General features: G+C 45.9%; 5 non-coding genes across 5 annotated transcripts; all 5 read right to left on the bottom strand.

The window, feature by feature from the left end:
* Positions 1 to 2052: 2052 nt before the first annotated feature.
* TRNAL-CAG (transfer RNA leucine (anticodon CAG)) lies at positions 2053 to 2135 on the bottom strand. The gene has a single exon. It is a non-coding gene; the product is annotated as a tRNA-Leu (tRNA).
* A 2346-nt stretch (positions 2136 to 4481) lies between these two features.
* On the bottom strand, positions 4482 to 4564 carry TRNAL-CAG (transfer RNA leucine (anticodon CAG)). Its single transcript has one exon. It is a non-coding gene; the product is annotated as a tRNA-Leu (tRNA).
* A 12056-nt stretch (positions 4565 to 16620) lies between these two features.
* On the bottom strand, positions 16621 to 16703 carry TRNAL-CAG (transfer RNA leucine (anticodon CAG)). Its single transcript has one exon. It is a non-coding gene; the product is annotated as a tRNA-Leu (tRNA).
* A 2346-nt stretch (positions 16704 to 19049) lies between these two features.
* TRNAL-CAG (transfer RNA leucine (anticodon CAG)) lies at positions 19050 to 19132 on the bottom strand. The gene has a single exon. It is a non-coding gene; the product is annotated as a tRNA-Leu (tRNA).
* Positions 19133 to 21479: 2347 nt separating this feature from the next.
* Positions 21480 to 21562, bottom strand: TRNAL-CAG (transfer RNA leucine (anticodon CAG)). Its single transcript has one exon. It is a non-coding gene; the product is annotated as a tRNA-Leu (tRNA).
* Between the last annotated feature and the right edge of the window lie 3672 nt (positions 21563 to 25234).

Here is a 25234-nt window from a genome sequence, read left to right as displayed (position 1 = left end):
AGGGGGTGTGGACATGCAGAATTTGGAGCCAGTTCAAGATTCAGATCAGGAGGTGCCTGGCTCCATACCAATCAACTCAGTGCCTCTGAGACAAGGACTTGAACGGTACAGTTTGAGTCCTCAACCGCCATGCTCAACGCGGCTGCAAGGATTCGGGGTGGATTGACTGAATGTGGTATTTGTTGTTGTGTACTATTCTTGTATACTGGATTAGTATAGTATCTTTTTTTTGAGCAGCTATGTTTGTTTTGTATTGGTTAAGGAGAAATGTTGTGTTCGTCATGGGCACGCCCATGATGCACACCAAGGGAGGTAGTGAGTGTTAGTCTCCCCCGAGTTTTGGAGTTGGATGGTAGGTGCGGTGATGTGGAATCGGAGAGAATAAAAGGTAGGGGAAGGTGTTCCTCGTGGCTAAAGACTCCATATTATTCTTTGTGTATTTATTAAAACTTCTCTGCAAAACAGGCACTGTGTGTGCACGACGCAACACCCCCACCCCTGCCATCCCCTGAATACAGAAGTTAAAAACCAGCTGTGATTGGGACGCAGGGGACCCTGGTGCCACTGAACCTTCTGCACTGTGAACCTGCTGAACTATTGACAGCTGCGCTTTTGATATGTAGGGTCGAAACCTTTATCTCAGCCCCTCTATCACGATTTGTTGAAGATGCTGTGATTTCCTGCTTTACCGATTTACTGCGATTTAGCCAACTTCAGGCAATTAGTGCAAGCAACGGAAAATAGATCTTATCGATAATTTACAGAAACTGTTGACATTGTTTTTGATACGGTGCTTGGGAAAAAAAAGTCCAAAAATGTATCCACCTCGCAAAATACACTTGTCAGAAGTGGGATTTGAAACCACACCTCCCAGGGAGACTGCTACCTGAACGCAGCGCCTTAGACCACTCGGCCATCCTGACACTCTTCACACCTCCCTCATGGCTCAATTTCGAGCGTATAAACCAAAATGAGTGCCATGTACTGAGTGAATGTTGTTTAATGTCCTCTGTATTTTCAATTCCAGACCTTCCTGCTCAGGGAAACAGTGGGATCTGAAGCTGATGAAGGAGAGAGGATGGATCATCCTGACAGTGAATCCGGTGGTGACTGCTACTAATTCTCAATCATCGACTACATGGGGTGTGGACATGCAGAAGTTTGAGCCAGTGCACATGGCCGGTGGTGACTGCTACTAATTCTCAATCATCTACTACAAGGGGTGTGGACATGCAGAATTTGGAGCCAGTTCAAGATTCAGATCAGGAGGTGCCTGGCTCCATACCAATCAACTCAGTGCCTCTGAGACAAGGACTTGAACGGTACAGTTTGAGTCCCCGACCGCCATGCTCAACGCGGCTGCAAGGATTCGGGGTGGATTGACTGAATGTGGCATTTCTTGTTGTGTACTATTCTTGTATACTGGATTAGTATAGTATCTTTTTTTTGAGCAGCTATGTTTGTTTTGTATTGGTCAAGGAGAAATGTTGTGTTCGTCATGGGCACGCCTATGATGCACACCAAGGGAGGTAGGGAGTGTTAGTCTCCCCCGAGTTTTGGAGTTGGATGGTAGGCGCGTGACTTGGAACCGGAGAGAATAAAAGGTCAGGGAAGGTGTTCCTCGTGGCCAATGACTCTATATTATTCTCTGTGTATTTATTAAAACTTATCTGCGAAACAGGCACTGTGTGTGCACGATGCAACACACCCCTCCCATGCCCTGAATACAGAAGTTAAAAACCAGCTGTGATTGGGACGCAGGGGACCCTGGTGCCACTGAACCTTCTGCACTGTGAACCTGCTGAACTATTGTCAGCTGCGCTCTTGATATGTAGGGTCGAAACCTTTATCTCTGCCCCTCTATCACGATTTGTTGAAGATGCTGTGATTTCCCGCTTTACCGATTTATGCGATTTAGCCAACTTCAGGAAATTAGTGCAAGCAACGGACAATAGATCTTATCGATAATTTACAGAAACTGTTGACATTGTTTTTGATACGGGTGCTTGGAAAAAAAAAGTCCAAAAATGTATCCACCTCGCGAAAGATACTTGTCAGAAGTGGGATTCGAACCCACGCCTCCAAAGGAGACTGCGACCTGAACGCAGCGCCTTAGACCACTCGGCCATCCTGACACGCTTGACACTGCACTGATGGCTCAATTTCCAGCTTATAAACCAAAATGAGTGCCATGTACCGAGTGAATGTTGTTTAATGTCCTCTGTATTTTCAATTCCAGACCTTCCTGCTCAGGGAAACAGTGGGATCTGAAGCTGATGAAGGAGAGAGGATGGATCATCCTGACAGTGGATCCGGTGGTCACTGCTACTAATTCTCAATCATATACTACATGGGGTGTGGACATGCTGAATTTTGAGCCAGTGCACATGGCCGGTGGTGACTGCTACTAATTCTCAATCATCTACTACAGGGGGTGTGGACATGCAGAATTTGGAGCCAGTTCAAGATTCAGATCAGGAGGTGCCTGGCTCCATACCAATCAACTCAGTGCCTCTGAGACAAGGACTTGAACGGTACAGTTTGAGTCCTCGACCGCCATGCTCAACGCGGCTGCAAGGATTCGGGGTGGATTGACTGAATGTGGCATTTCTTGTTGTGTACTATTCTTGTATACTGGTTTAGTATAGTATCTTTTTTTTTGAGCAGCTATGTTTGTTTTGTATTGGTTAAGGAGAAATGTTGTGTTCGTCATGGGCACGCCTATGATGCACACCAAGGGAGGTAGGGAGTGTTAGTCTCCCCCGAGTTTTGGAGTTGGATGGTAGGTGCGGTGACGTGGAACCGGAGAGAATAAAAGGTCAGGGAAGGTGTTCCTCGTGGCCAATGACTCTATATTATTCTCTGTGTATTTATTAAAACTTATCTGTGAAACAGGCACTGTGTGTGCACAATGCAACACACCCCTCCCATGCCCTGAATACAGAAGTTAAAAACCAGCTGTGATTGGGATGCAGGGGACCCTGGTGCCACTGAACCTTCTGCACTGTGAACCTGCTGAACTATTGACAGCTGTGCTTTTGATATGTAGGGTCGAAACCTTTATGTCGGCCCCTCTATCACGATTTGTTGAAGATGCTGTGATTTCCTGCTTTACCGATTTACTGCGATTTAGCCAACTTCAGGCAATTAGTGCAAGCAACGGACAATAGATCCTATCGATAATTTACAGAAACTGTTTACATTGTTTTTGATAAGGGTGCTTGGAAAAAAAAAGTCCAAAAATGTATCCACCTCGCAAAAGACACTTGTCAGAAGTGGGGTTTGAACCCACGTCTCTAAGGGAGACTGTGACCTGAATGCAGCACCTTAGACCACCCGGCCATCCTGACACTCTTGACACCAGACTGATGGCTCAATTTCCAGCTTATAAACCAAAATGAGTGCCATGTACTGAGTGAATGTTATTTAATGTCCTCTGTATTTTCAATTCCAGACCTTCCTGCTCAGGGAAACAGTGGGATCTGAAGCTGATGAAGGAGAGAGGATGGATCATCCTGACAGTGGACCCTGTGGTGACTGCTACTAATTCTCAATCATCTACTACATGGGGTGTGGACTTGCAGAATTTTGAGCCAGTGCATATGGCCGGTGGTGACTGCTACTAATTCTCAATCATCTACTACAGGGGGTGTGGACATGCAGAATTTGGAGCCAGTTCAAGATTCAGATCAGGAGTTGCCTGGCTCCATACCAATCAACTCAGTGCCTCTGAGACAAGGACTTGAACGGTACAGTTTGAGTCCTCGACCTCCATGCTCAACGCGGCTGCAAGGATTCGGGGTGGATTGACTGAATGTGGCATTTCTTGTTGTGTGTTATTCTTGTATACTGGATTAGTATAGTATCTTTTTTTTGAGCAGCTATGTTTGTTTTGTATTGGTTAAGGAGAAATGTTGTGTTCGTCATGGGCACGCCTATGATGCACACCAAGGGAGGTAGGGAGTGTTAGTCTCCCCCGAGTTTTGGAGTTGGATGGTAGGCGCGGTGACGTGGAACCGGAGACAATAAAAGGTCAGGGAAGGTGTTCCTCGTGGCCAATGACTCTATATTATTCTCTGTGTATTTATTAAAACTTATCTGCGAAACAGGCACCGTGTGTGCACGATGCAACACACCCCTCCCATGCCCTGAATACAGAAGTTAAAAACCAGCTGTGATTGGGACGCAGGGGACCCTGGTGCCACTGAACCTTCTGCACTGTGAACCTGCTGAACTATTGACAGCTGCGCTCTTGATATGTAGGGTCGAAACCTTTATCTCTGCCCCTCTATCACGATTTGTTGAAGATGCTGTGATTTCCCGCTTTACCGATTTACTGCGATTTAGCCAACTTCAGGAAATTAGTGCAAGCAACGGACAATAGATCTTATCGATAATTTACAGAAACTGTTGACATTGTTTTTGATACGGGTGCTTGGAAAAAAAAAGTCCAAAAACGTATCCACCTCGCAAAAGACACTTGTCAGAAGTGGGATTCGAACCCACGCCTCCAAAGCAGACTGCGATCTGAACGCAGCGCCTTAGACCACTCGGCCATCCTGACACTCTTGACACTGCACTGATGGCTCAATTTCCAGCTTATAAACCAAAATGAGTGCCATGTACTGAGTGAATGTTGTTTAATGTCCTCTGTATTTTCAATTCCAGACCTTCCTGCTCAGGGAAACAGTGGGATCTGAAGCTGATGAAGGAGAGAGGATGGATCATCCTGACAGTGAATCCGGTGGTGACTGCTACTAATTCTCAATCATCGACTACTTGGGGTGTGGACATGCAGAAGTTTGAGCCAGTGCACATGGCCGGTGGTGACTGCTACTAATTCTCAATCATCTACTACAAGGGGTGTGGACATGCAGAATTTGGAGCCAGTTCAAGATTCAGATCAGGAGGTGCCTGGCTCCATACCAATCAACTCAGTGCCTCTGAGACAAGGACTTGAACGGTACAGTTTGAGTCCTTGACTGCCATGCTCAACGCGGCTGCAAGGATTCGGGGTGGATTGACTGAATGTGGCATTTCTTGTTGTGTACTATTCTTGTATACTGGATTAGTATAGTATCTTTTTTTGGGGCAGCTATGTTTGTTTTGTATTAGCTAAGGAGAAATTTTGTGTTCGTCATGGGCACGCCTATGATGCACAACAAGGGAGGTAGGGAGTGTTAGTCTCCCCCGAGTTTTGGAGTTGGATGGTAGGCGCGGTGCGTGGAACCGGAGAGAATAAAAGGCCAGGGAAGGTGTTCCTCGTGGCTAATGACTCTATATTATTCTCTGTGTATTTATTAAAACTTATCTGCGAAACAGGCACTGTGTGTGCACGATGCAACACACCCCTCCCATGCCCTGAATACAGAAGTTAAAAACCAGCTGTGATTGGGACGCAGGGGACCCTGGTGCCACTGAACCTTCTGCACTGTGAACCTGCTGAACTATTAACAGCTGTGCTTTTGATATGGTGGGTCGAAACCTTTATCTCGGCCCCTCTATCACGATTTGTTGAAGATGTTGTGATTTCCTGCTTTAGCGATTTACTGCGATTTAGCCAACTTTAGGCAATTAGTGCAAGCAACAGACAATAGATCTTATCGATAATTTACAGAAACTGTTGACATTGTTTTTGATACGGGTGCTTGGAAAAAAAAAGTCAAAAAATGTATCCACCTCACAAAAGACACTTGTCAGAAGTGGGATTCAAACCCACGCCTCCAAAGGAGACTGCGACCTGAACGCAGCACCTTAGACCACTCGGCCAACCTGACACTTGTGACACTGCACTGATGGCTCAATTTCCAGCTTATAAACCAAAATGAGTGCCATGTACTGAGTGAATGTTGTTTAATGTCCTCTGTATTTTCAATTCCAGACCTTCCTGCTCAGGGAAACAGTGGGATCTGAAGCTGATGAAGGAGAGAGGATGGATCATCCTGACAGTGGATCCGGTGGTGACTGCTACTAATTCTCAATCATCTACTACATGGGGTGTGGACATGCTGAATTTTGAGCCAGTGCACATGGCCGGTGGTGACTGCTACTAATTCTCAATCATCTACTACAGTGGGTGTGGACATGCAGAATTTGGAGCCAGTTCAAGATTCAGATCAGGAGGTGCCTGGCTCCATACCAATCAACTCAGTGCCTCTGAGACAAGGACTTGAACGGTACAGTTTGAGTACTCGACCGCCATGCTCAACGCGGCTGCAAGGATTCGGGGTGGATTGACTGAATGTGGCATTTCTTGTTGTGTACTATTCTTGTATACTGGTTTAGTATAGTATCTTTTTTTTGAGCAGCTATGTTTGTTTTGTATTGGTTAAGGAGAAATGTTGTGTTCGTCATGGGCACGCCTATAATGCACACCAAGGGAGGATGGGAGTGTTAGTCTCCCCCGAGTTTTGGAGTTGGATGGTAGGGGCGGTGACGTGGAACCGGAGAGAATAAAAGGTCAGGGAAGGTGTTCCTCGTGGCCAATGACTCTATATTATTCTCTGTGTATTTATTAAAACTTATTTGCGAAACAGGCACTGTGTGTGCACGATGCAACACACCCCTCCCATGCCCAGAATACAGAAGTTAAAAACCAGCTGTGATTGGGACGCAGGGGACCCTGGTGCCACTGAACCTTCTGCACTGTGAACCTGCTGAACTATGGACAGCTGTGCTTTTGATATGTAGGGTCGAAACCTTTATCTTGGCCCCTCTATCACGATTTGTTGAAGATGCTGTGATTTCCTGCTTTACCGATTTACTGCGATTTAGCCAACTTCAGGCAAATAGTGCAAGCAACGGACAATAGATCTTATCAATAATTTACAGAAACTGTTGACATTGTTTTTGATAAGGGTGCTTGGAAAAAAAAGTCCAAAAATGTATCCACCTCACAAAGACACTTGTCAGAAGAGAGGTTTGAATCCACGTCTCCAAGGGAGACTGTGACCTGAATGCAGCACCTTAGACCACCCGGCCATCCTGACACTCTTGACACCAGACTGATGGCTCAATTTCCAGCTTATAAACCAAAATGAGTGCCATGTACTGAGTGAATGTTATTTAATGTCCTCTGTATTTTCAATTCCAGACCTTCCTGCTCAGGGAAACAGTGGGATCTGAAGCTGATGAAGGAGAGAGGATGGATCATCCTGACAGTGGACCCTGTGGTGACTGCCACTAATTCTCAATCATCTACTACATGGGGTGTGGACTTGCAGAATTTTGAGCCAGTGCATATGGCCGGTGGTGACTGTTACTAATTCTCAATCATCTACTACAGGGGGTGTGGACATGCAGAATTTGGAGCCAGTTCAAGATTCAGATCAGGAGGTGCCTGGCTCCATACCAATCAACTCAGTGCCTCTGAGACAAGGAATTGAACGGTACAGTTTGAGTCCTCGACCGCCATGCTCAACGCGGCTGCAAGGATTCGGGGTGGATTGACTGAATGTGGTATTTATTGTTGTGTACTATTCTTGTATACTGGATTAGTATAGTATCTTTTTTTTGAGCAGCTATGTTTGTTTTGAATTGGTTAAGGAGAAATGTTGTGTTCGTCATGGGCACGCCCATGATGCACACCAAGGGAGGTAGGGAGTGTTAGTCTCCCCAGAGTTTTGGAGTTGGATGGTAGGTGCGGTGATGTGGAATCGGAGAGAATAAAAGGTAGGGGAAGGTGTTCCTCGTGGCTAAAGACTCCATATTATTCTTTGTGTATTTATTAAAACTTCTCTGCAAAACAGGCACTGTGTGTGCACGACGCAACACCCCCACCCCTCCCATCCCCTGAATACAGAAGTTAAAAACCAGCTGTGATTGGGACGCAGGGGACCCTGGTGTCACTGAACCTTCTGCACTGTGAACCTGCTGAACTGTTGACAGCTGCGCTTTTGATATGTAGGGTCGAAACCTTTATCTCGGCCCCTCTATCACGATTTGTTGAAGATGCTGTGATTTCCTGCTTTATCGATTTACTGCGATTTAGCCAACTTCAGGCAATTAGTGCAAGCAACGGAAAATAGATCTTATCGATAATTTACAGAAACTGTTCACATTGTTTTTGATACGGTGCTTGGGAAAAAAAAGTCCAAAAATGTATCCACCTCGCAAAATACACTTGTCAGAAGTGGGATTTGAACCCACACCTCCAAGGGAGGCCGCGACCTGAATGCAGCGCCTTAGACCACTCGGCCATCCTGACACTCTTCACACCTTGCTCATGGCTCAATTTCGAGCGTATAAACCAAAATGAGTGCCATGTACTGAGTGAATGTTGTTTAATGTCCTCTGTATTTTCAATTCCAGACCTTCCTGCTCAGGGAGACAGTGGGATCTGAAGCTGATGAAGGAGAGAGGATGGATCATCCTGACAGTGAATCCGGTGGTGACTGCTACTAATTCTCAATCATCGACTACATGGGGTGTGGACATGCAGAAGTTTGAGCCAGTGCACATGGCCGGTGGTGACTGCTACTAATTCTCAATCATCTACTACAAGGGGTGTGGACATGCAGAATTTGGAGCCAGTTCAAGATTCAGATCAGGAGGTGCCTGGCTCCATACCAATCAACTCAGTGCCTCTGAGACAAGGACTTGAACAGTACAGTTTGTGTCCTCGACCGCCATGCTCAACGCGGCTGCAAGGATTCGGGGTGGATTGACTGAATGTGGCATTTCTTGTTGTGTACTATTCTTGTATACTGGATTAGTATAGTATCTTTTTTTTGAGCAGCTATGTTTGTTTTGTATTGGTTAAGGAGAAATGTTGTGTTCGTCATGGGCACGCCTATGATGCACACCAAGGGAGGTAGGGAGTGTTAGTCTCCCCGAGTTTTGGAGTTGGATGGTAGGCGCGGTGACGTGGAACCGGAGAGAATAAAAGGCCAGGGAAGGTGTTCCTCGTGGCCAATGACTCTATATTGTTCTCTGTGTATTTATTAAAACTTATCTGCGAAACAGGCACCATGTGTGCACGATGCAACACACCCCTCCCATGCCCTGAATACAGAAGTTAAAAAACAGCTGTGATTGGGACGCAGGGGACCCTGGTGCCACTGAACCTTCTGCACTGTGAACTTGCTGAACTATTGACAGCTGCGCTCTTGATATGTAGGGTCGAAACCTTTATCTCTGCCCCTCTATCACGATTTGTTGAAGATGCTGTGATTTCCCGCTTTACCGATTTACTGCGATTTAGCCAACTTCAGGAAATTAGTGCAAGCAACGGACAATAGATCTTATCGATAATTTACAGAAACTGTTGACATTGTTTTTGATACGGGTGCTTGGAAAAAAAAAGTCCAAAAATGTATCCACCTCGCAAAAGACACTTGTCAGATGTGGGATTCGAACCCACGCCTCCAAAGGAGACTGCGACCTGAACGCAGCGCCTTAGACCACTCTGCCATCCTGACACTCTTGACACTGCACTGATGGCTCAATTTCCAGCTTATAAACCAAAATGAGTGCCATGTACTGAGTAAATTTTGTTTAATGTCCTCTGTATTTTCAATTCCAGACCTTCCTGCTCAGGGAAACAGTGAGATCTGAAGCTGATGAAGGAGAGAGGATGGATCATCCTGACAGTGGACCCTGTGGTGACTGCTACTAATTCTCAATCATCGACTACATGGGGTGTGGACATGCAGAAGTTTGAGCCAGTGCACATGGCCGGTGGTGACTGCTACTAATTCTCAATCATCTACTACAAGGGGTGTGGACATGCAGAATTTGGAGCCAGTTCAAGATTCAGATCAGGAGGTGCCTGGCTCCATACCAACCAATCAGTGCCCCTGAGACAAGGACTTGAACGGTACAGTTTGAGTCCTCGACCGCCATGCTCAACGTGGCTGCAAGGATTCGGGGTGGATTGACTGAATGTGGCATTTCTTGTTGTGTACTATTCTTGTATACTGGTTTAGTATAGTATCTTTTTTTTTAGCAGCTATGTTTGTTTTGTATTGGTTTAGGAGAAATGTTGTGTTCGTCATGGGCACGCCTATGATGCACACCAAGGGAGGTAGGGAGTGTTAGTCTCCCCCGAGTTTTGGAGTTGGATGGTAGGCGCAGTGACGTGGAACCGGAGAGAATAAAAGGTCAGGGAAGGTGTTCCTCGTGGCCAATGACTCTATATTATTCTCTGTGTATTTATTAAAACTTATTTGCGAAACAGGCACTGTGTGTGCACGATGCAACACACCCCTCCCATGCCATGAATACAGAAGTTAAAAACCAGCTGTGATTGGGACGCAGGGGACCCTGGTGCCACTGAACCTTGTGCACTGTGAACCTGCTGAACTATTGACAGCTGCGCTCTTGATATGTAGGGTCGAAACCTTTATCTCTGCCCCTCTATCACGATTTGATGAAGATGCTGTGATTTCCCGCTTTACCGATTTACTGCGATTTAGCCAACTTCAGGAAATTAGTGCAAGCAACGGACAATAGATCTTATCGATAATTTACAGAAACTGTTGACATTGTTTTTGATACGGGTGCTTGGAAAAAAAAAGTCCAAAAATGTATCCACCTCGCAAAAGACACTTGTCCGAAATGGGATTCGAACCCACGCCTCCAAAGGAGACTGCGACCTGAACGCACCGCCTTAGACCACTCTGCCATCCTGACACTCTTGACACTGCACTGATGGCTCAATTTCCAGCTAATAAACCAAAATGAGTGCCATGTACTGAGTGAATGTTGTTTAATGTCCTCTGTATTTTCAATTCCAGACCTTCCTGCTCAGGGAAACAGTGGGATCTGAAGCTGATGAAGGAGAGAGGATGGATCATCCTGACAGTGAATCCGGTGGTGACTGCTACTAATTCTCAATCATCGACTACATGGGGTGTGGACATGCAGAAGTTTGAGCCAGTGCACATGGCCGGTGGTGACTGCTACTAATTCTCAATCATCTACCACAAGGGGTGTGGACATGCAGAATTTGGAGCCAGTTCAAGATTCAGATCAGGAGGTGCCTGGCTCCATACCAATCAACTCAGTGCCTCTGAGACAAGGACTTGAACGGTACAGTTTGAGTCCTCGACCGCCATGCTCAACGCGGCTGCAAGGATTCGGGGTGGATTGACTGAATGTGGCATTTCTTGTTGTGTACTATTCTTGTATACTGGATTAGTATAGTATCTTTTTTTTTGAGCAGCTATGTTTGTTTTGTATTGGTTAAAGAGAAATGTTGTGTTCGTCATGGGCACGCCTATGATGCACACCAAGGGAGGTAGGGAGTGTTAGTCTCCCCCGAGTTTTGGAGTTGGATGGTAGGCGCAGTGACGTGGAACCGGAGAGAATAAAAGGCCAGGGAAGGTGTTCCTCGTGGCCAATGACTCTATATTATTCTCTGTGTATTTATTAAAACTTATCGGCGAAACAGGCACTGTGTGTGCACGATGCAACACATCCCTCCCATGCCCTGAATACAGAAGTTAAAAACCAGCTGTGATTGGGACGCAGGGGACCCTGGTGCCACTGAACCTTCTGCACTGTGAACCTGCTGAACTATTGACAGCTGCGCTCTTGATATGTAGGGTCAAAACCTTTATCTCTGCCCCTCTATCACGATTTGTTGAAGATGCTGTGATTTCCCACTTTACCGATTTACTGCGATTTAGCCAACTTCAGGAAATTAGTGCAAGCAACGGACAATAGATCTTATCGATAATTTACAGAAACTGTTGACATTGTTTTTGATACGGGTGTTTCAAAAAAAAAAAGACAACAAATGTATCCACCTCGCAAAAGACACTTGTAAGAAGTGGGATTCGAACCCACACCTCCAAAAGAGACTGTGACCTGAACGCAGCGCCTTGGACCACTCGGCCATCCTGACACTTGTGACACTGCACTGATGGCTCAATTTCCAGCTTATAAACCAAAATGAGTGCCATGTACTGAGTGAATGTTGTTTAATGTCCTCTGTATTTTCAATTCCAGACCTTCCTGCTCAGGGAAACAGTGGGATCTGAAGCTGATGAAGGAGAGAGGATTGATCATCCTGACAGTGGATCCGGTGGTGACTGCTACTAATTCTCAATCATCTACTACATGGGGTGTGGACATGCTGAATTTTGAGCCAGTGCACATGGCCGGTGGTGACTGCTACTAATTCTCAATCATCTACTACAGGGGGTGTGGACATGCAGAATTCGGAGCCAGTTCAAGATTCAGATCAGGAGGTACCTGGCTGCATACCAATCAACTCAGTGCCTCTGAGACAAGGACTTGAACGGTACAGTTTGAGTCTTCGACCGCCATGCTCAACGTGGCTGCAAGGATTCTGGGAGGATTGACTGAATGTGGCATTTCTTATTGTGTACTATTCTTGTATACTGGTTTAGTATAGTATCTTTTTTTTGAGCAGCTATGTTTGTTTTGTATTGGTTAAGGAGAAATGTTGTGTTCGTCATGGGCACGCCTATGATGCACACCAAGGGAGATAGGGAGTGTTAGTCTCCCCCGAGTTTTGGAGTTGGATGGTAGGCGCAGTGACGTGGAACCGGAGAGAATAAAAGGTCAGGGAGGGTGTTCCTCGTGGCCAATGACTCTATATTATTCTCTGTGTATTTATTAAAACTTATTTGCGAAACAGGCACTGTGTGTGCACGATGCAACACACCCCTCCCATGCCATGAATACAGAAGTTAAAAACCAGCTGTGATTGGGACGCAGGGGACCCTGGTGCCACTGAACCTTCTGCACTGTGAACCTGCTGAACTATTGACAGCTGTGCTTTTGATATGTAGGGTCGAAACCTTTATCTCGGCCCCTCTATTACGATTTGTTGAAGATGCTGTGATTTCCTGCTTTACCGATTTACTGCGATTTAGCCAACTTCAGGCAATTAGTGCAAGCAACGGACAATAGATCTTATCGATAATTTACAGAAACTGTTGACATTGTTTTTGATAAGGGTGCTTGGAAAAAAAAAGTCCAAAAATTTATCCACCTCGCAAAAGACACTTGTGAGAAGAGGGGTTTGAACCCACATCTCCAAGGGAGACTGTGACCTGAATACAGCACCTTTGACCACCCGTCCATCCTGACACTCTTGACACTGAACTGATGGCCCAATTTCCAGCTTATAAACCAAAATGAGTGCCATGTACTGAGTGAATGTTGTTTAATGTCCTCTGTATTTTCAATTCCAGACCTTCCTGCTCAGGGAAACAGTGGGATCTGAAGCTGATGAAGGAGAGAGGATGGATCATCCTGACAGTGGATCCGGTGGTGACTGCTACTAATTCTCAATCATCTACTACATGGGGTGTGGACATGCTGAATTTTGAGCCAGTGCACATGGCCGGTGGTGACTGCTACTAATTCTCAATCATCTACTACAGGGGGTGTGGACATGCAGAATTTGGAGCCAGTTCAAGATTCTGATCAGGAGGTGCCTGGCTCCATACCAATCAACTCAGTGCCTCTGAGACAAGGACTTGAATGGTACAGTTTGAGTCCTCGACCGCCATGCTTAACGCGGCTGCAAGGATTCGGGGTGGATTGACTGAATGTGGGATTTCTTGTTGTGTACTATTCTCGTATACTGGATTAGTATAGTATCTTTTTTTTGAGCAGCTATGTTTGTTTTGTATTGGTTAAGGAGAAATGTTGTGTTCGTCATGAGCACGCCTATGATGCACACCAAGGGAGGTAGGGAGTGTTAGTCTCCCCCGAGTTTTGGAGTTGGATGGTAGGCGCGGTGACGTGGAACCGGAGAGAATAAAAGGCCAGGGAAGGTGTTCCTCGTGGCCAATGACTCTATATTATTCTCTCTGTATTTATTAAAACTTATCTGCGAAACAGGCACCATGTGTGCACGATGCAACACACCCCTCCCATGCCCTGAATACAGAAGTTAAAAAACAGCTGTGATTGGGACGCAGGGGACCCTGGTGCCACTGAACCTTCTGCACTGTGAACCTGCTGAACTATTGACAGCTGCGCTCTTGATATGTAGGGTCAAAATCTTTATCTCTGCCCCTCTATCACGATTTGTTGAAGATGCTGTGATTTCCCGCTTTACCGATTTACTGCGATTTAGCCAACTTCAGGAAATTAGTGCAAGCAACGGACAATAGATCTTATCGATAATTTACAGAAACTGCTGACATTGTTTTTGATACGGGTGCTTGGAAAAAAAAAGACAAAAAATGTATCCACCTCGCAAAAAACAATTATCAGAAGTGGGATTCGAACCCACGCCTTCAAAGGAAACTGAGACCTGAACGCAGCACCTTAGACCACTCGGCCATCCTGACACTCGTGACACTGTACTGATGGCTCAATTTCCAGCTTATAAACCAAAATGAGTGCCATGTATTGAGTGAATGTTGTTTAATGTCCTCTGTATTTTCAATTCCAGACCTTCCTGCTCAGGGAAACAGTGGGATCTGAAGCTGATGAAGGAGAGAGGATGGATCATCCTGACAGTGGATTCGGTGGTGACTGCTACTAATTCTCAATCATCTACTACATGGGGTGTGGACATGCTGAATTTTGAGCCAGTGCACATGGCCGGTGGTGACTGCTACTAATTCTCAATCATCTACTACAGGGGGTGTGGACATGCAGAATTTGGAGCCAGTTCAAGATTCAGATCAGGAGGTGCCTGGCTCCATACCAATCAACTCAGTGCCTCTGAGACAAGGACTTGAACGGTACAGTTTGAGTCCTCGACCGCCATGATCAACGCGGCTGCAAGGATTCGGGGTGGATTGACTGAATGTGGCATTTCTTGTTGTGTACTATTCTTGTATACTGGTTTAGTATAGTATCTTTTTTTGAGCAGCTATGTTTGTTTTGTATTTGTTAAGGAGAAATGTTGTGTTCGTCATGGGCACGCCTATGATGCACACCAAGGGAGGTAGGGAGTTTTAGTCTCCCCCGAGATTTGGAGTTGGATGGTAGGCGCGGTGACGTGGAACCGGAGAGAATAAAAGGTCAGGGAAGGTGTTCCTCGTGGCCAATGACTCTATATTATTCTCTGTGTATTTATTAAAACTTATCTGTGAAACAGGCACTGTGTGTGCACGATGCAACACACCCCTCCCATGCCCTGAATACAGAAGTTAAAAACCAGCTGTGATTGGGATGCAGGGGACCCTGGTGCCACTGAACCTTCTGCACTGTGAACCTGCTGAACTATTGACAGCTGCGCTTTTGATATGTAGGGTCGAAACCTTTATCTCTGCCCCTCTATCACGATTTGTTGAAGATGCTGTGATTTCCCGCTTTACCGATTTACTGCGATTTAGCCAACTTCAGGCAATTAGTGCAAGCAACGGACAATAGATCTTATCGATAATTTACAGAAACTGTTGACATTGTTTTTGATAAGGGTGCTTGAAAAAAAAAAGTCCAAAAACGTATCCACCTCGCAAAAGACACTTGTCAGAAGAGGGGTTTGAACCCACGTCTCCGAGGGAGACTGTGACATGAATGCAGTACCTTAGACCACCCGGCCATCCTAATACTCTTGACACCAGACTGATGGCTCAATTTACAGCTTATAAACCAAAATGAGTGCCATGTACTGAGTGAATGTTATTTAATGTCCTCTGTATTTTAAATTCCAGACCATCCTGCTCAGGGAAACAGTGGGATCTGAAGCTGATGAAGGAGAGAGGATGGATCATCCTGACAGTGGACCTTGTGGTGACTGCTACTAATTCTCAATCATCTACTACATGGGGTGTGGACTTGCAGAATTTTTAGCCTGTGCATATGGCCGGTGGTGACTGCTACTAATTCTCAATCATCTACTACAGGGGGTGTGGACATGCAGAATTTGGAGCCAGTTCAAGATTCAGATCAGGAGGTGCCTGGCGCCATACCAATCAACTCAGTGCCTCTGAGACAAGGACTTGAACGGTACAGTTTGAGTCTTCGACCGCCATGCTCAACGCGGCTGCAAGGATTCGGGGTGGATTGACTGAATGTGGTATTTATTGTTGTGTACTATTCTTGTATACTGGATTAGTATAGTATCTTTTTTTTGAGCAGCTATGTTTGTTTTGTATTGGTTAAGGAGAAATGTTGTGTTCGTCATGGGCACGCCCATGATGCACACCAAGGGAGGTAGGGAGTGTTAGTCTCCCCCGAGTTTTGGAGTTGGATGGTAGGCGCGGTGACGTGGAACCGGAGAGAATAAAAGGTCAGGGAAGGTGTTCCTCGTGGCCAATGACTCTATATTATTCTCTGTGTATTTATTAAAACTTTTCTGCGAAACAGGCACCGTGTGTGCACGATGCAACACACCCCTCCCATGCCCTGAATACAGAAGTTAAAAACCAGCTGTGATTGGGACGCAGGGGACCCTGGTGCCACTGAACCTTCTGCACTGTGAACCTGCTGAACTATCGACAGCTGCGCTCTTGATATGTAGGGTTGAAACCTTTATCTCGGCCCCTCTATCACGATTTGTTGAAGATGCTGTGATTTCCCGCTTTACCGATTTACTGCGATTTAGCCAACTTTAGGAAATTAGTGCAAGCAACGGACAATAGATCTTATCGATAATTTACAGAAACTGTTGACATTGTTTTTGATACGGGTGCTTGGAAAAAAAAAGTCCAAAAATGTATCCACCTCGCAAAAGACACTTGTCAGAAGTGGGATTCGAACCCACGCCTCCAAAGGAGACCGCGACCTGAACGCAGCGCCTTAGACCACTCGGCCATCCTGACACTCTTGACACTAGACTGATGGCTCAATTTCCAGCTTATAAACCAAAATGAGTGCCATGTACTGAGTGAATGTTGTTTAATGTCCTCTGTATTTTCAATTCCAGACCTTCCTGCTCAGGGAAACAGTGGGATCTGAAGCTGATGAAGGAGAGAGGATGGATCATCCTGACAGTGGATCCGGTGGTGAATGCTACTAATTCTCAATCATCTACTACATGGGGTGTGGACATGCTGAATTTTGAGCCAGTGCACATGGCCGGTGGTGACTGCTACTAATTCTCAATCATCTACTACAGGGGGTGTGGACATGCAGAATTTGGAGCCAGTTCAAGATTCAGATCAGGAGGTGCCTGGCTCCATACCAACCAATCAGTGCCCCTGAGACAAGGACTTGAACGGTACAGTTTGAGTCCTCGACCGCCATGCTCAACGCGGCTGCAAGGATTCGGGGTGGATTGACTGAATGTGGTATTTCTTGTTGTGTACTATTCTTGTATACTGGATTAGTATAGTATCTTTTTTTTGAGCAGCTATGTTTGTTTTGTATTGGTTAAGGAGAAATGTTGTGTTCGTCATGGGCACGCCCAGGATGCACACCAAGGGAGGTAGGGAGTGTTAGTCTCCCCCGAGTTTTGGAGTTGGATGGTAGGTGCGGTGATGTGGAATCGGAGAGAATAAAAGGTAGGGGAAGGTGTTCCTCGTGGCTAAAGACTCCATATTATTCTTTGTGTATTTATTAAAACTTCTCTGCAAAACAGGCACTGTGTGTGCACGACGCAACACCCCCACCCCTCCCATCCCCTGTATACAGAAGTTAAAAACCAGCTGTGATTGGGACGCAGGGGACCCTTGTGCCACTGAACCTACTGCACTGTGAACCTGCTGAACTATTGACAGCTGCGCTTTTGATATGTAGGGTCGAAACCTTTATCTCGGCCCCTCTATCACGATTTGTTGAAGATGCTGTGATTTCCTGCTTTACCGATTTACTGCGATTTAGCCAACTTCAGGCAATTAGTGCAAGCAACGGAAAATAGATCTTATCGATAATTTACAGAAACTGTTGACATTGTTTTTGATACGGTGCTTGGGAAAAAAAGTACAAAAATGTATCCACCTCGCAAAATAAACTTGTCAGAAGTGGGATTTGAACCCACACCTCCAAGGGAGGCTGCGATCTGAACGTAGCACCTTAAACCACTCGGCCATCCTGACACTTTTCACACCTAGCTCATGGCTCAATTTCGAGCGTATAAACCAAAATGAGTGCCATGTACTGAGTGAATGTTGTTTAATGTCCTCTGTATTTTCAATTCCAGACCTTCCTGCTCAGGGAAACAGTGGGATCTGAAGCTGATGAAGGAGAGAGGATGGATCATCCTGACAGTGAATCCGGTGGTGACTGCTACTAATTCTAAATCATCGACTACATGGGGTGTGGACATGCAGATGTTGGAGCCAGTGCACATGGCCGGTGGTGACTGCTACTAATTCTCAATCATCTACTACAAGGGGTGTGGACATGCAGAATTTGGAGCCAGTTCAAGATTCAGATCAGGAGGTGCCTGGCTCCATACCAATCAACTCAGTGCCTCTGAGACAAGGACTTGAACGGTACAGTTTGAGTCCTCGACCGCCATGCTCAACGCGGCTGCAAGGATTCGGGGTGGATTGACTGAATGTGGCATTTCTTGTTGTGTACTATTCTTGTATACTGGATTAGTATAGTATCTTTTTTTTGAGCAGCTATGTTTGTTTTGTATTGGTTAAGGAGAAATGTTGTGTTCGTCATGGGCACGCCTATGATGCACACCAAGGGAGGTAGGGAGTGTTAGTCTCCCCCGAGTTTTGGAGTTGGGTGGTAGGCGCGGTGACGTGGAACCGGAGAGAATAAAAGGTCAGGGAAGGTGTTCCTCGTGGCCAATGACTCTATATTATTCTCTGTGTATTTATTAAAACTTATCTGCGAAACAGGCACCGTGTGTGCACGATGCAACACACCCCTCCCATGCCCTGAATACAGAAGTTAAAAACCAGCTGTGATTGGGACGCAGGGGACCCTGGTGCCACTGAACCTTCTGCACTGTGAACCTGCTGAACTATTGACAGCTGCGCTCTTGATATGTAGGGTCGAAACCTCTATCTCTGCCCCTCTATCACGATTTGTTGAAGATGCTGTGATTTCCCGCTTTACCGATTTACTGCGATTTAGCCAACTTCAGGAAATTAGTGCAAGCAACGGACAATAGATCTTATCGATAATTTACAGAAACTGTTGACATTGTTTTTGATACGGGTGCTTGGAAAAAAAAAGTCAAAAAATGTATCCACCTCGCAAAAGACACTTGTCAGAAGTGGGATTCGAACCCACGCCTCCAAAGGAGACTGCGACCTGAATGCAGAGCCTTAAACCACTCGGCCACCCTGACACTCTTAACACTGCACTGATGGCTCAATTTCCAGCTTATAAACCAAAATGAGTGCCATGTACTGAGTGAATGTTGTTTAATGTCCTCTGTATTTTCAATTCCAGACCTTCCTGCTCAGGGAAACAGTGGGATCTGAAGCTGATGAAAGAGAGACGATGGATCATCCTGACAGTGGACCTTGTGGTGACTGCTACTAATTCTCAATCATCTACTACATGGGGTGTGGACTTGCAGAATTTTGAGCCTGTGCATATGGCCGGTGGTGACTGCTACTAATTCTCAATCATCTACTACAGGGGGTGTGGACATGCAGAATTAGGAGCCAGTTCAAGATTCAGATCAGGAGGTGCCTGGCTCCATACCAATCAACTCAGTGCCTCTGAGACAAGGACTTGAACGGTACAGTTTGAGTCTTCGACCGCCATGCTCAACGCGGCTGCAAGGATTCGGGGTGGATTGACTGAATGTGGTATTTATTGTTGTGTACTATTCTTGTATACTGGATTAGTATAGTATCTTTTTTTTGAGCAGCTATGTTTGTTTTGTATTGGTTAAGGAGAAATGTTGTGTTCGTCATGGGCACGCCCATGATGCACACCAAGGGAGGTAGGGAGTGTTAGTCTCCCCCGAGTTTTGGAGTTGGATGGTAGGTGCGGTGATGTGGAATCGGAGAGAATAAAAGGTAGGGGAAGGTGTTCCTCGTGGCTAAAGACTCCATATTATTCTTTGTGTATTTATTAAAACTTCTCTGCAAAACAGGCACTGTGTGTGCACGACGCAACACCCCCACCCCTCCCATCCCCTGAATATAGAAGTTAAAAACCAGCTGTGATTGGGACGCAGGGGACCCTTGTGCCACTGAACCTTCTGCACTGTGAACCTGCTGAACTATTGACAGCTGCGCTTTTGATATGTAGGGTCGAAACCTTTATCTCGGCCCCTCTATCACGATTTGTTGAAGATGCTGTGATTTCCTGCTTTACCGATTTACTGCGATTTAGCCAACTTCAGGCAATTAGTGCAAGCAACGGAAAATAGATCTTATCGATAATTTACAGAAACTGTTGACATTGTTTTTGATACGGTGCTTGGGAAAAAAAGTACAAAAATGTATCCACCTCGCAAAATACACTTGTCAGAAGTGGGATTTGAACCCACACCTCCAAGGGAGGCTGCAACCTGAACATAGTGCCTTAGACCACTCGGCCATCCTGACACTCTTCACACCTCGCTCATGGCTCAATTTCGAGCGTATAAACCAAAATGAGTGCCATGTACTGAGAGAATGTTGTTTAATGTCCTCTGTATTTTCAATTCCAGACCTTCCTGCTCAGGGAAACAGTGGGATCTGAAGCTGATGAAGGAGAGAGGATGGATCATCCTGACAGTGATTCCGGTGGTGACTGCTACTAATTCTCAATCATCGACTACATGGGGTGTGGACATGCAGAAGTTTGAGCCAGTGCACATGGCCGGTGGTGACTGCTACTAATTCTCAATCATCTACTACAAGGGGTGTGGACATGCAGAATTTGGAGCCAGTTCAAGATTCAGATCAGGAGGTGCCTGGCTCCATACCAATCAACTCAGTGCCTCTGAGACAAGGACTTGAACGGTACAGTTTGAGTCCTCGACCGCCATGCTCAACGCATCTGCAAGGATTCGGGGTGGATTGACTGAATGTGGCATTTCTTGTTGTGTACTATTCTTGTATACTGGATTAGTATAGTATCTTTTTTTTGAGCAGCTATGTTTGTTTTGTATTGGTTAAGGAGAAATGTTGTGTTCGTCATGGGCACGCCTATGATGCACACCAAGGGAGGTAGGGAGTGTTAGTCTCCCCCGAGTTTTGGAGTTGGATGGTAGGCGCGGTGACGTGGAACCGGAGAGAATAAAAGGTCAGGGAAGGTGTTCCTCGTGGCCAATGACTCAATATTATTCTCTGTGTATTTATTAAAACTTATCTGCGAAACAGGCACCGTGTGTGCACGATGCAACACACCCCTCCCATGCCCTGAATACAGAAGTTAAAAACCAGCTGTGATTGGGACGCAGGGGACCCTGGTGCCACTGAACCTTCTGCACTGTGAACCTGCTGAACTATCGACAGCTGCGCTCTTGATATGTAGGGTCGAAACCTTTATCTCTGCCCCTCTATCACGATTTGTTGAAGATGCTGTGATTTCCCGCTTTACCGATTTACTGCGATTTAGCCAACTTTAGGAAATTAGAGCATGCAACGGACAATAGATCTTATCGATAATTTACAGAAACTGTTGACATCGTTTTTGATACGGGTGCTTGGAAAAAAAAAGTCCAAAAATGTATCCACCTCGCAGAAGACACTTGTCAGAAGTGGGATTCGAACCCACGCCTCCAAAGGAGACCGCGACCTGAACGCAGCGCCTTAGACCACTCGGCCATCCTGACACTCTTGACACTAGACTGATGGCTCAATTTCCAGCTTATAAACCAAAATGAGTGCCATGTACTGAGTGAATGTTGTTTAATGTCCTCTGTATTTTCAATTCCAGACCTTCCTGCTCAGGGAAACAGTGGGATCTGAAGCTGATGAAGGAGAGAGGATGGATCATCCTGACAGTGGATCCTGTGGTGAATGCTACTAATTCTCAATCATCTACTACATGGGGTGTGGACATGCTGAATTTTGAGCCAGTGCACATGGCCGGTGGTGACTGCTACTAATTCTCAATCATCTACTACAGGGGGTGTGGACATGCAGAATTTGGAGCCAGTTCAAGATTCAGATCAGGAGGTGCCTGGCTCCATACCAACCAATCAGTGCCCCTGAGACAAGGACTTGAACGGTACAGTTTGAGTCCTCGACCGCCATGCTCAACGTGGCTGCAAGGATTCGGGGTGGATTGACTGAATGTGGCATTTCTTGTTGTGTACTATTCTTGTATACTGGTTTAGTATAGTATCTTTTTTTTTAGCAGCTATGTTTGTTTTGTATTGGTTTAGGAGAAATGTTGTGTTCGTCATGGGCACGCCTATGATGCACACCAAGGGAGGTAGGGAGTGTTAGTCTCCCCCGAGTTTTGGAGTTGGATGGTAGGCGCAGTGACGTGGAACCGGAGAGAATAAAAGGTCAGGGAAGGTGTTCCTCGTGGCCAATGACTCTATATTATTCTCTGTGTATTTATTAAAACTTATTTGCGAAACAGGCACTGTGTGTGCACGATGCAACACACCCCTCCCATGCCATGAATACAGAAGTTAAAAACCAGCTGTGATTGGGACGCAGGGGACCCTGGTGCCACTGAACCTTCTGCACTGTGAACCTGCTGAACTATTGACAGCTGTGCTTTTGATATGTAGGGTCGAAACCTTTATCTCGGCCCCTCTATCACGATTTGTTGAAGATGCTGTGATTTCCTGCTTTACCGATTTACCGCGATTTAGCCAACTTCAGGCAATTAGTGCAAGCAACGGACAATAGATCTTATCGATAATTTACAGAAACTGTTGACATTGTTTTTGATAAGGGTGCTTGAAAAAAAAAAGTCCAAAAATGTATCCACCTCGCAAAAGACACTTGTCAGAAGATGGGTTTGAACCCACGTCTCCAAGGGAGACTGTGACCTGAATGCAGCACCTTAGACCACCCGGCCATCCTGACACTCTTGACACCAGACTGATGGCTCAATTTCCAGCTTATAAACCAAAATGAGTGCCATGTACTGAGTGAATGTTATTTAATGTCCTCTGTATTTTCAATTCCAGACCTTCCTGCTCAGGGAAACAGTGGGATCTGAAGCTGATGAAGGAGAGAGGATGGATCATCCTGACAGTGGACCCTGAGGTGACTGCTACTAATTCTCAATCATCTACTACATGGGGTGTGGACTTGCAGAATTTTGAGCCAGTGCATATGGCCGGTGGTGACTGCTACTAATTCTCAATCATCTACTACAGGGGGTGTGGACATGCAGAATTTGGAGCCAGTTCAAGATTCAGATCAGGAGGTGCCTGTCTCCATACCAATCAACTCAGTGCCTCTGAGACAAGGACTTGAACGGTACAGTTTGAGTCCTCGACCGCCATGCTCAACGCGGCTGCAAGGATTCGGGGTGGATTGACTGAATGTGGTATTTATTGTTGTGTACTATTCTTGTATACTGGATTAGTATAGTATCTTTTTTTTGAGCAGCTATGTTTGTTTTGTATTGGTTAAGGAGAAATGTTGTGTTCGTCATGGGCACGCCCATGATGCACACCAAGGGAGGTAGGGAGTGTTAGTCTCCCCCGAGTTTTGGAGTTGGATGGTAGGTGCGGTGATGTGGAATCGGAGAGAATAAAAGGTAGGGGAAGGTGTTCCTCGTGGCTAAAGACTCCATATTATTCTTTGTGTATTTATTAAAACTTCTCTGCAAAACAGGCACTGTGTGTGCACGACGCAACACCCCCACCCCTCCCATCCCCTGAATACAGAAGTTAAAAACCAGCTGTGATTGGGACGCAGGGGACCCTGGTGCCACTGAACCTTCTGCACTGTGAACCTGCTGAACTATTGACAGCTGCGCTTTTGATATGTAGGGTCGAAACCTTTATCTCGGCCCCTCTATCACGATTTGTTGAAGATGCTGTGATTTCCTGCTTTACCGATTTACTGCGATTTAGCCAACTTCAGGCAATTAGTGCAAGCAACGGAAAATAGATCTTATCGATAATTTACAGAAACTGTTGACATTGTTTTTGATACGGTGCTTGGGAAAAAAAAGTCCAAAAATGTATCCACCTCGCAAAATACACTTGTCAGAAGTGGGATTTGAACCCACACCTCCAAGGGAGGCTGCAACCTGAACGCAGCACCTTAGACCACTCGGCCATCCTGACACTCTTCACACCTTCCTCATGGCTCAATTTCGAGCGTATAAACCAAAATGAGTGCCATGTACTGAGTGAATGTTGTTTAATGACCTCTGTATTTTCAATTCCAGACCTTCCTGCTCAGGGAAACAGTGGGATCTGAAGCTGATGAAGGAGAGAGGATGGATCATCCTGACAGTGAATCCGGTGGTGACTGCTACTAATTCTCAATCATCGACTACATGGGGTGTGGACATGCAGAAGTTTGAGCCAGTGCACATGGCCGGTGGTGACTGCTACTAATTCTCAATCATCTACTACAAGGGGTGTGGACATGCAGAATTTGGAGCCAGTTCAAGATTCAGATCAGGAGGTGCCTGGCTCCATACCAATCAACTCAGTGCCTCTGAGACAAGGACTTGAACGGTACAGTTTGAGTCCTCGACCGCCATGCTCAACGCGGCTGCAAGTATTCAAGGTGGATTGACTGAATGTGGCATTTCTTGTTGTGTACTATTCTTGTATACTGGATTAGTATAGTATCTTTTTTTTGAGCAGCTATGTTTGTTTTGTATTGGTTAAGGAGAAATGTTGTGTTCGTCATGGGCACGCCTATGATGCACACCAAGGGAGGTAGGGAGTGTTAGTCTCCCCCGAGTTTTGGAGTTGGATGGTAGGCGCGGTGACGTAGAACCAGAGAGAATAAAAGGTCAGGGAAGGTGTTCCTCGTGGCCAATGACTCTATATTATTCTCTGTGTATTTATTAAAACTTATCTGCGAAACAGGCATTGTGTGTGCACGATGCAACACACCCCTCCCATGGCCTGAATACAGAAGTTAAAAACCAGCTGTGATTGGGACGCAGGGGACCCTGGTGCCACTAAACCTTCTGCACTGTGAACCTGCTGAACTATTGACAGCTGTGCTTTTGATATGTAGGGTCGAAACCTTTATCTCTGCCCCTCTATCACGATTTGTTGAAGATGCTGTGATTTCCCGCTTTACCGATTTACTGCGATTTAGCCAACTTCAGGCAATTAGTGCAAGCAACGGACAATAGATCTTATCGATAATTTACAGAAACTGTTGACATTGTTTTTGATAAGTGTGCTTGAAAAAAAAAAAGTCCAAAAATGTATCCACCTCGCAAAAGACACTTGTCAGAAGAGGGGTTTGAACCCACATCTCCAAGGGAGACTGTGACCTGAACGCAGCACCTTAGACCACCCGGCCATCCTGACACTCTTGACACCAGACTGATGGCTCAA

The sequence above is a fragment of the Pleurodeles waltl genome, unplaced genomic scaffold (genome assembly GCF_031143425.1).
Source record: "Pleurodeles waltl isolate 20211129_DDA unplaced genomic scaffold, aPleWal1.hap1.20221129 scaffold_39, whole genome shotgun sequence".
Taxonomy (NCBI): domain Eukaryota; kingdom Metazoa; phylum Chordata; class Amphibia; order Caudata; family Salamandridae; genus Pleurodeles; species Pleurodeles waltl.
Note: the sequence above shows the minus strand (reverse complement) of the source record. Positions and strands in the feature narration are given on the sequence as shown.